Here is an 11944-nt window from a genome sequence, read left to right on the forward strand (position 1 = left end):
CAGCAACCCCTCAACAGCAACATTGCACCCCATCAGGTAAAACATAAACTGCGTTTGCTTTGCATTGTTCCCACCTGATGACAGTGATATAGTATGATATGATTCCATATTAGATTCTTGATAAATGTGTGTTGTTGTTCTCCAGCCTGGATCTGTGCCCCTTTTTAACTTTAAGCATCAACCCTTTTAAACATTTCTGCATGGCCCTGCTAAAGATATGTGTTCTCCTGCTCTTTCTGCAGACTAGCTGGTGTCACAGGAGTGAAGAGGCCTCACCTTTGTGTCTTGAGAAATCAACAAGAGTCATCAGCGCCTCAAAGTTTAATGGTGCGTTGTTGTGTATTTGAATCACTAAATAAGCCACACACAGAGCACTAACTAGGCTCCACCCATAAATATGCTGCAGCATACTATACTGCAATACCTGGATAATGTATGATATTAGGGGTGTCCAGATTCATAGGCTGCATCCTCCTGAGGACCTGGCCTTCGCGGTCTACGTGGGCCGGGTCCTCAGAAGGTCGGGTAGGCCAGAAGTGAGCGGCTGTGAAACTGGACGGTCTAGCCTTCAGATTTGCATCACCAGCTGTCTTGGTGGAGTTTAATAAACTCGGCCGTCTGCTCATTTCTGTCTAAAATATAACAGGATACTGGCATAATTCTCGATCATCTCACATTTCTGATAATCAGTTTTCCATTTGACTTTTATTCAGCTGTGTGAAAACTTTAATCTCAGCCAAACCGATTTACTCACAAACAAATAAAACACTGAAAAAAGCCAAATTAACATTTTTAATTTCTCTAAGTGACTTATATCATGTTTAACCTGAGTAGCGAAAGACAGCGGGGGGGTTCACTGTTATTGCCCCGGCTAGCTGTCGAGCTGGTTGCTAACAGACGTCTCCGAAAATGTCGCAGCACTTCTGAAAATATGTGATGTCTTGATAAGCCGAGCAGATATTTGAAGTTTACACAGCTACATTCTTGCCTAAAAATATCTTAAAAGTTTATTTTGTGACTCAGAAAGAGTAATTGGAGTAATATTAAAACTTAGTAGCTGCTGACATTGGCGGAAACTGGAATTAGCTGGGCCGTGCTAGGAATTCTGGAATATGGTGGGCCACCAAGGACACACCCGACCCATCCTTCAAATTGGAGGAAAAGGAGTATGCATTTGTCAGAGTCTACGAATTTGGACTGAATTGTACATAATAATATCACGGATGATAAATTAAATAGATTTTAAGTAGGTGCTTGTGCATTCTTAAAGTCTTATAGGTTGAATTGAACTTTGTGATCAGTTCAGAGCCTCCCAGTCAGTGCTGTTCTCCATGCCTGTCTGACTGTACATGATGTTATTAGCACAAACACTTTAAAGGGGATCAGTTAGGACTTCAGCAATAATACAGACAGCAATCTAGTTAGCAATAAAACAGTTTTATTTGGAATTAATTTAAAAAACAAAGAAACATCTCTGTCCTATTTTTTTTGTGTCATACAGGAAAGAAGCAGCAGCAACAGGAGATGGATATCTCTAACAAGTTGATTTGTTCACATTTTCACATCTTAATTTTTAAGTGAAATGTGCATTTTGAGTTTATACACTATATGCATATAAGGTGACAGTTTCCTTTTGCATAATTTTTGTGTGGTGCGTTTTTTCTATGTCTTAACAAAAGGGGGAACAAAGGTGCTTAATTTAACCTAGACCTGACCCTGAAAAAGGCGTATGAACCCTGTGAGTAATTGTAATTTCATTACAGAAGATAGGTCCATTTAGAGTACCCGTAGTATCAGATTTGATCAAAAAATCGGAATTGAGCATTAAGACCTGCAGTGTGAACGTAGCCTTAGAGTAGGTTAGTTGTTTTGTTTGCTCTCAGTTTGACAGCCCTATTAAAGATTAATATCAGTTTGTACATGCTTCAGATAGCTTTTCTTCAAATTCTTTAATTCTCGCTTTTGCAACTTTTTGCTTTTGCGTTACTCACAACAGCAACTCCACCTCATTGTTTGTCCATTTAAAAAAACTTGGTGGTTTTCCTCAACCGTTTGCCGCAACGTTTCAGAGAGCCGGAAAGTAAATAAACAGCAGATAGAAATGAGGCAGGTCGAATCTTCTTGCGTTTCACGCATGCGCAGTACTGGAACGTAAGAGTTTTCGTCTGTTTCAATGTTGACGCACAAATCTGTCAAAACAACTGAAAATGCTAGTGTGGATGTGGAGCGTTTTCAGATGAAAACAGTTTTCAAATCTGTCCGGGCTAGTGTGGATGTAGCTTTAGAGGGGCAATGACAGACGAGGTCTCAATATTTAATCTGTTTCTGAGAAGCAATTAGAGAAAACTTTAAAGAGCTCATGTGAGATGGGTGGCTTCTAAAAATAAATGACAGGCCTTCTTTTTGTCTTATATTTCATTCTGTTTATTCATCCTTCTGTGGGTCAATAATTTCGAATTTGTCCTTTTTTTCTTTTTTTTTAACACTTGATAAGGTGCCTGTTTAAATGAATTCACTCATCTCCCTTCATGGACTACACTTGAATAACATTGCACTCTACCTTATCTAACCAGCATATTAAGAGGCTGAGACACCCTGTGTTCAAAGGGCAGGTTCTTCCTCTGCTTCTCGTGCTTCAGCTCCGCACACCTGGGTTCATTAACTCACATACTGGTAAAGCTCTGATCAGTTGCCCACTACTTATGATGGAGGAGGGATTTCATCAGATGCTGCATTATTAGGCTCAGAAACAGTTATGGAAGTCGGCTCTTTCAGTCTAAAACTTTGCATGCTTCGGCTCATTCACCTCATCTTACCCTCTCTGCAGGAAATTGGGACCCACTGAGAGAGAGAATTCCTGTGGACCTGCCTGAACTGAAGCTTTGGATTCACTAACTGGAAATCCTTCTGTTGTCACATTCTGTTGTTACTTCACTGTAAATAAACGCACTGAACTTAATCCTGCAAGTCTGTGTTATGAGTCCAGTCAGTCCATTAGTTATGACCGTGTGGGGGAATTCCTCATCTGATTTCAATGTCTTGGTCTAAATCCCCAAATACATCAACAAGAAAGAGATTAGTAACATTCAATTCAGTTTTATTTATGTATTTATTGTATTTAGCACCAAATGACAACATTTACCTCAAGGCACTCACAACCATTTTAAAAAACTCTGTGGACTTTAATATATCTTAATGTAGCGATTGAAGAAGTTGGTAAGTAGACATGAATCCACATAAAACACCGCTCAGGATGTCGCATCAGAAATAAATGCAGTGTAAAATTATGATAATGAAAAACATTTTCCAGGCTCATGTTGGACCCCTTGTCATCACACAGCATGTTATAAAAAAGTGGCTACTCAAGAGTTTAACTCTTTAATTTGCCAAGCTATGTTTGTGACATTTAATTACTCTATTTGTGATTATCATGCCTGTACTGGTTCTTTTCATTTTAAAATGTTACTTATTTGACCTTTTTAATCATTTTTAATGCAGAGAGGGGTTAAACCATCTCTACGGAAACGTCACATTGGACTCAAACTATCTGCTTCGACACTTCTGTCAGCCATGAATCAAACATCAAAATGTGGTTATACAAAGTGGAAAAATTAAAATCTAATCAAATAGATAAATAAAATCTTTAATTTCACAAAATATACATATTTATTACACACCAGCAAAGCCAGCAAAACTATCAAAAGAGGTAGGGTTACATATGTATATTAACCAGTTATCCATACTTTATTACAACATCTTTGCTCTCCACCATTGCACATATAAATATAATATTGTTTGTGGCTCAAATCTAAGCTTTTCTCTATAAAACACATGAGTCACGAAAAGAAAATCAAATGTAACTGTATGAAAAAGAAGACCTAATAAGCAATAATATACAGCTTTCATTTTTCTCTTACCATCAAGGTTTATGTGAATATTATACATCCAGTGGAAGAAAGAAGAACGTTTATTTGAATGTGTAAAGGTGACAGGAAGTATGAGATTTTCACACATTCAGAGGAGATTGTGTTTCTGAAACAGATCAGGACATAATTGAAGAGGAGACTGTCTGCAGTGAGAAGAAATTCTCAACTGACAGCAAAACATGAAGGCAACATCAAAACCTGTGTGATGCCTTCACTGACCAGACCTGAAGGGAGTGTTTGCATTTTTCTTTTTTTTTAGAAATGTTTTTTAAAAATCAATTTAAAAATGTAGAATATATTATGGAAAGTGTTGATTTTATCATTTGTCTGTAAAGCCTGTTTTTTCATTCTTTGTGTTACAGCCTTACCAGTGAGATCTGGAGATGAATGATGAAGCCGATGTACTTACTGTTTACCACTGACCAGCAGGCGTCTGTATGCTGGGATTACACTTTCTATGGACGTGTAACAGTGTTTATGTCGTATGTTTATAGTGTATGCCAGGTTAACCACAGTATTGTGAGGGTTATTGGCTCAATAGCGCCCTCTCTCATAAGCAGTGAATAAATGCCACTGGCAGCATTAAAACATTGCCAGATTACAGGGGACAAGGTTGAAGTGAGTTGTAGATCACAGCACTCTGCATCACAGTACACTTTCTGGGACCATTACATATTGGTATTATTGCTATCACTATATGGACAATATGACCACTGTATATTGTCTGACTTTTAATAAAATAATCTCCACTGATGACTGTTAATAAGAACTAAAGGATAAGCAAGTCTCGTTCATCATTTACTACACAACACAGAGACAAGTGATGTTTTTTGAACAGCCAGCAAAGTGATTGAGCCTGGTTACAGAGGCAATATGCTAGCTGAGCTAGTAAGGATTAGCTGGCCACAGCATGTTACTCATTTATCCAAACATGGTCAGTTCTGGTCAGTACAACATGTTTGGCAGTGAAACACTACGATACTATTAAAGATTAGTAAGAAAAAAAATAATTTATTCTACAAGAAACGAAACAGCAGTTTGAAACAGATCAGCTCTTTAGTACCAGGAGAGGTTCCGGATTTAAAACAAATTTATAGTTTCTCTTCATATCTTTGTTTTTCTTCCATGGATAGGTGATCCAAGTAGTTTTGGCTCAGGACAGGTGATAAAGAAAAAGACTGCAGTACTGCTGACTGTCACAATGAAGTAATGTTTTGGACAACGGTGGTGAGTTGGTCATGTGACTGAAAATGAATACTGTATGATGAAATATGTATATATGCATTGAATTGTGCTATTTCATCAGAATAAGAACAGAATAAATACAAAAAAATTCAACAAAAATCTCAGCTTTGAATTAAAAACAGAAGCAAACCCTGAGACACAGTTCAAAGAAATACATTCAAACTTGCTAAACATAGCGGTTCTTGGGACCCACTGTCCCTATTTTTGGGCTCCTCCTCCTCCTTAAAACAGCCCATAGGATCTCCATCCCAGTCAAAGACAGCAGAGGCATGAAAAACACAGAGTGAACTTACAGAACAGACACAGCAGAGACGTTTCCTCCATCTTACTGCTCACTGATATCAGACCAACACTGATATCAATTCACTGTCACTTCAAGTAAAACATTGCTCCTCCTCTTCATCTTCTTCCTCCTTCTGTTTGACTTGGTGTCAACATTCTTGTTTTCCCGAAACCCTGCAAAAGCAGAACCTTTGTGATGCCTTCACGTACACTTCAAATAAGTCAGAGGGATGTGTTTCTGCTCTTTTTTCACAGATAAACTGAACTTAATGACTGCATTACTGAAAATATTTGATTTCTTTATCAATCCTGTTTCATATTGACGGACACAAGATTCATTTTCCTGTAGACTGCAAAAAGTGTTTTTGTCATTACCTCACAAAGCAGCTGTAGCTCTCTTCACGACAACACAGACACAGGTCGGTTCTTTGAAACGGGCGTTTATTACTTGGGCTTTCTGTCCTCAGCTTCACCATCACCAGTATGCCGATACGCCACTACATCAATACGCCGTGAGAACTGGTCAACAGTCAACAGTACAAACCAATTAGCAACGTTACAGTACACATATTAAGTCCAAACACAAATAAAAACATTTCTCAAATGACAAATACCTCATTGACTGCTTGTCCTGAAAAGAGGTCCTTAAGTCCTTGTGCTGCTTTTTCTTTTAGTAAACTTTTAGCTTAACAGGCTTCATGAGAGACATCTGCTCCCTTGCAGTCCATAAAAAGTCTCGTGTACTCTCCTTAAGGGTATTCTCACGAGAGACTAACTCTTACACTGTACACATGCACATTTCAAATAAAGACATTTTAACACAAACTATATACATATTCATGAAATTATGTAACTTATTATAAATCAGTCATCCACATCATGAAATCTACACAGAACATTTTACCAGCATTTACAGCAGCAACTTGCAGAGCTGTAAACTGAAGCCTGCACCTAAGTGCCAAAACCTGCAGTTCTTCTCATGTCCACTAGAAGCTGTCTCTAAAAGTTGTTCAATCTGCATGCTAAGCAACTAAGCTTGGCACCGTGAGCTCATAATTTACCACCCACCCCTGTCCAAATATGGTCACTTCTGCTTTCAAACAAAAAAAAACAACAACAACGTGGTGACATCATTGATGCTAAAATGTGGAGACCAAAACCAGATAGTGTCATCACACATGCTGCATCCATCTTTAAAATGTTTGTGGAACTTAACAGACGGGTCATGACAGATTTGAGGAACCTTCAGGATTCGGATCAGGCAGTTTAGATCCATTCATCTTACTCTCTGCTCCAGGTTTTTGCAGCATCACAGGTAGAAGGATCCTGATATGAGTGTCCTCAGTTGGGGTCTCTCTGTGGACATGTCATGCTCTCCACTTTCAGTCTCCATGTCTGAGTGGGTTTTCTATAGATACTATGCAAATACAAAGATGTCTTTTCTGTGCCAGTTTTACAAAATACTCTGGACTGACAGAGTCTGTCTCTTTAGTGGATCATTCCCATGTTGAAATAGTTTTTACAGACAGATGTTGCTTTTTCTTCCTGCTTCTTTGTGTTGGTGTAGCACATGTTTGGGCAACAGGGGGCAGCCACCTTTAAAAGGAAACCATTTATTTATTAAAGAGAAAGCCGCAGAGTGTTTGAAAAACAAAAAACTTCATTCATGAAGAATAAGGACACACATTTGTTAAAATTATCTAAACATCTGATGGCTATCGCAGATGTAATCACTTTGTAGAGAATCTCTAAATCTGAAAAATACGTTCCATGTAATGTGAGATTTTTCCATCAAGCAGTGGATGTTATCATGATTTCATAGAGTAAATATTAACTTCTTTCCCATGCAGAACCCTTCCTGCACTGCAACGGCACATCTGGACACTTTAGCTGTTTTGTGCACCATTATTGACAGAAATAAAGGCAGAAATCTTCCTTTTGTCTCATTTTTACTTTTACTGAGATGTTTCATTGGCATGTGATCTGAGGCCGTAAAATATGGAATAAAGTTAAGTAGAAAGGACAGGTGAGATGAGCTCTTCTATGAGGACGTTCAGGTAATGGCAAACTTTTTTTAAATTATACAATGAAGGAGGCGTACGGGGTCGAGGGCAGACTTTCAGGAATCTTACATGCTACACAACCTCCACAGCAGTGTCCTTGAGTCATATCGGGGTGTGCATGGGCCGCTTTCCTCTGAAGTCGAATACCAGTTTTGTTTGGGGTCTTTTCTGCATTCAGGAACAAGTTTCTGTTACTGCACCATCCTGTAAAGGTCTCACACCCTCCCTGTAGTCCTCCGACATGCTGCTAGTGTCTGCATCATGTTGTTTGTGTCTGTAGTGTCTGTCCACTCTGTTAACACTAGACTCCCATTGGAAATTTAAAATTCCTGCAACTCTTTAAGAAACAAAACCTAATGATCCCATATTTCATGGCTTTTCCAAAAATGGGGTTAATCATCAAATACTGAAAGTTTGGGTGAGTGGGGTCAAAAGGAAAAAAAAAAAGGAAAAAAAGGAAGTCATTTCACCTCATAGAAATGAATATGGAGCCACTTCTGGGGCCAGGTTATTGTTTACACAGATTTTAACTTGAAGGCTGCTGTTGCACGAGGCAAAGCTGGCTAGATATGATTCATAAATATATAGGGGTTTGTGGTTAAGCTGAGGATTTTGAGCCAGAGCAGAGCTGGTCAGAGTGGGGAGTGTGTGACCGACTGTCTGGAAACTGGGCAGGCTCCTGGCTGTGTGCAGGCAGGAGAGGACTCAAATGCAGACTCACAGAGGCGAAGAGTAAACTCAAAACAGCCCAGCTTTATTTGCTGGCTGGTAAAACAATACAAAGTACTTTGGGAAATGATATAAACTAAACACACACAATGGCACACAGGGAAACACAACCATGAGGGTACAGAAAGAAACACAGGGCTTAAATACCCTGAGGGCAAACAAGGAGATGAGACACAGCAGGGAGTAATCACACCTGAGGAGTCCAAGGGGAAGCAAAACTAGAAACATTGACATGAGACAAGGGCCCATCAAAGTAAAACAGCAGAGGCACGGACTAGACACTGAAGGGAACACAGAGTACAAGGACAGGAGTGACATGAGAAGCAGAGGAACCAAAACCTAAGAACTAGAAATCCAAAATAGAAACCAAAACACTAACAGACTAAACAATGAGGAAAATAAAGATGAATAATGATACAAACGTCAAAACATTGGGTCACCGAGCCAGGACCGTGACACTGACTGTGCAGAGCAGCTGGGAAGTGGACCTGAGCAGAGAGTCCAGAGTGTGGAGAACTGATCTGAGCAAATAAAGAATGAAATCCAGGATCAGGTCTGAGCAGGAGAGCTGAGGAGGTGAAGTTGACCACTGAGGCGGAGCACAGTGGAGGGTGGATGAAAGGCAGCAGGTTTGGTGATCACATGTGGACGAGATGATAAACTTTCACTGTTCTACTTTTACAGTAATATTGTTTTTAAATGTGTTTTAGCTGTGAAGTCAGTTTTAAAACAAAGACAATCAGCTGTTCAGTCTGTTTCACAGTGAGACTCTTTCTAGACTCCTACTTTGAAAAACAAAAGTTACTAGAAATAAATCATCTCTAATACTCAGATGACAGAAGACCTCTTTGTAGAAATGACAATAAATGCACAGCTTTATTTATTACTGATATAAAGTTTGCAGAGATCACCGAGACATAAAAGAGGCGATTCAGAGGTGATGCTCTGTGGTGACATCAGTGATGACATCATTATTCTCATCATTATGAGAAGCACAAAGGAAATTTCCTGTAAATATGTAGAAAGACTAGTTTACACAGGGAGACTAGTTCATCATTAGCACACTGAGTGATGAGTCAATGATTCAGTGTTACCTTTGGTTCTGCATCGATACAAAGACACCACGAGGAGAGTGGAGATAAAGTATGGACAAAACACCAGCAGGTGGAGGACCACTCTGAATGCAAGCTGGATGGAGCTGCAATCAGGGAGTGGAGCTGAGGAAGGGGGCACTGTTTCCATGGTGGCTCGCACTGTAGCTGTGGTTGTAAGTGTACCTGCAGAGAGAATCCCACCTGTTTAATCTAAATTGTATTTAATCAATTCACTGTTTCTTCAAATAAAAACATTACTCTTCCTCTTCACCTTCTTCCTCCTTCTATTTGACTTGGTGTCAGCATTCTTGTTTCCCCAAAACTTTAGAAAAGCAGAAAGCAGAACCTCTCTGCAATGAAAAGAGAACATGTTGGATTTACTTAATTCAGTAGTAGACATTGGTTGCACACAGAGGTTTTTCACCTTAAACAACTGAGTTAAATCACACAGGTCATTTGGGCCTATCCCAAATGTGATAGAGCGAGAGCCGGGGCACACCCTGGACATGCCACCAGTCTATTGCAGGGCTAACGCTGGAGAATATTTCCCAATTAAACTAACCCCAATAACTGCATGACTTTTAACTGTTGGAACCAGAGTACCCAGAGAGAACCCACTGCTAACTAGCTGGATTGCAGACTTGAACCCAGGACCTTCTTACTGTGAAGTAACCACCGCGCCACCAAGCTGTCAAGCCTGACTTCCCAAAAGTAGGAAATCTGTGGTTACAAGGCTTGATGCAGAATTTTCTTTACGTTTTTGTCCTTGACAGGTTAAACCACAATAAATAGCAACAACATACACATAGTTGTCTTCCTCTAATAACCCCAGTGATTTTCCTGTGGTTTGAAATCTCGTGTGATCTTGTGAATTTCATAAGTCCAGGCAATAAACTATTCTTACTAGATTGTATCATGTCATCGACACAAGATCAAATTAAGTTGTTGAATTTCATGCAGATCCCACATGATTTAATTATGTTGAGCATAGAAACATTAAATTGTTTTGTTCAAATTCTAAGTTAGTAAACTGTAAATGTAACAACCACCCAATTTCCTTTTCTTGAATGTGGTGCCTTTGCTTACACTTCAAATAAATCAGAGGGATGTTTTTCAGCTTTTTTTTCACAGATACACTAAAATTACTGACTGAGTTACTGAAAATATTCATGATTATCGATCATATTTCATGTTGACAGGCACACGATTTGTCTTCTTGCAAACTGGAAAAACTGTGTTTCCAACCTTTTTGTCGTGACCTCACAGAACAGCAAATTAAAATGATGAAAATGAAAAACAAAATAAATTTATTTGTTGCTGTTGCTACGTTATAAGGTCAGCTCCTTGTCAGTTTTGCTTTGGTCAAGAGTTGCTCACAAACTAATAATCCACCACCAAAGAGAATCTGGAGTACATAAAACCACAAACAATGGCAAAAATCCTCCGCTTCCTCATCTTTGTCACCTGCCACATTTTTTCACCACTCAAAGCTAAAGAACAACATGTCTCCGTTACTTAAACCACTTTTGTTTGGACTGAACTGAGCTGCAGAGAAGTCATTTACTGGTAGTTGATTTGTCTCCAGAATTGCATCTCTACAGCTTTCTGTAGTGCCAGTTCAAGTTGGCCCTTAGCCTGAGACACCTCATTACCATCAAACACATCCAGCACTGTTTCACGCAATAAGACATGAAATAAACATAATGTTTTAAGAACAGATCAAAGTGAGTGAGATTAAAGCAACAAGGCAAGGATGAAATGCTTTTATGTAACTTAAGCCAGGTACTGTACTTGTTTCCACCAGCCTTGGAAAGCTGAGGGAAAATAGGTTGAGGGTTGAATAAAAGTATAGAATTTGGTGTAGAAGGTTCTACATCAAAAGAGTTCACAGGATATAGAAGTGCTGGGCAATTTATTGAGGATTGCTTCAGCTTCACTGAACAGGATTTGGAGACCTATGTCACCTGTTTGCCGTGTAAAAGAGGAATCAGTGACCCTTAGCTTACTCCCCTCAAACATGGTATTTTACTGATGTCAACTCTTCCCCCCTAGCCTCTTTCTTAGTACCAACAAGATTAGTTCCATTATCAGACCAGACAGGCCAGATACATTTTAAAGTATTTGCTCGGATATGAACTTAAGTGGCATCTCATTCTTAATCCATATGGTTTAATATAATGTTGTCCCACTATTTTCAGCAATGGGAGCTTCTGCACTTCTGTGTAGGTTTTCCACAAGGTTTAGGAGTGCTAATGGGAATATTCGATCATGTTTCCAGAAGTGCATTTGTCACATCAGACACTGATGTTGGATGACAAGGCCTGACTTACAGTCTGCACTCAAATGGATCCCAAAGATGTTCTGTTGGGTTGAGGTCAGGTCTCTGTGCGGGCCAGTCAAGTTCTTTCACTCCAAACTCATTAATCCACCATCATCCGTGTCTTTATGGAACTTGCTTTTGTGCACTGTTAGAACAGGAAGAGGCCATCCCCAAGCTGTTGCAGAAAAGTTGAGAGTTTGAAATATTAAATTATACCCCAAAGTGGCAACATTGCTTGAAAGAAGAGTCTGAGTCCACATTACCTCTTCTTCTTTTTTTATATTT

At 39.2% G+C, this 11944-nt stretch overlaps 1 long non-coding RNA gene across 1 annotated transcript; it reads left to right on the top strand.

The window, feature by feature from the left end:
* Positions 1-3: 3 nt before the first annotated feature.
* LOC113019498 (uncharacterized) lies at positions 4-2967 on the top strand. Its single transcript, XR_003272027.1, has 3 exons — positions 4-36; positions 243-327; positions 2828-2967. It is a non-coding gene; the product is annotated as an uncharacterized LOC113019498 (long non-coding RNA).
* Positions 2968-11944: the final 8977 nt, after the last annotated feature.

Source organism: Astatotilapia calliptera, chromosome 3 (genome assembly GCF_900246225.1).
Source record: "Astatotilapia calliptera chromosome 3, fAstCal1.2, whole genome shotgun sequence".
Taxonomy (NCBI): Eukaryota; Metazoa; Chordata; class Actinopteri; order Cichliformes; family Cichlidae; genus Astatotilapia; species Astatotilapia calliptera.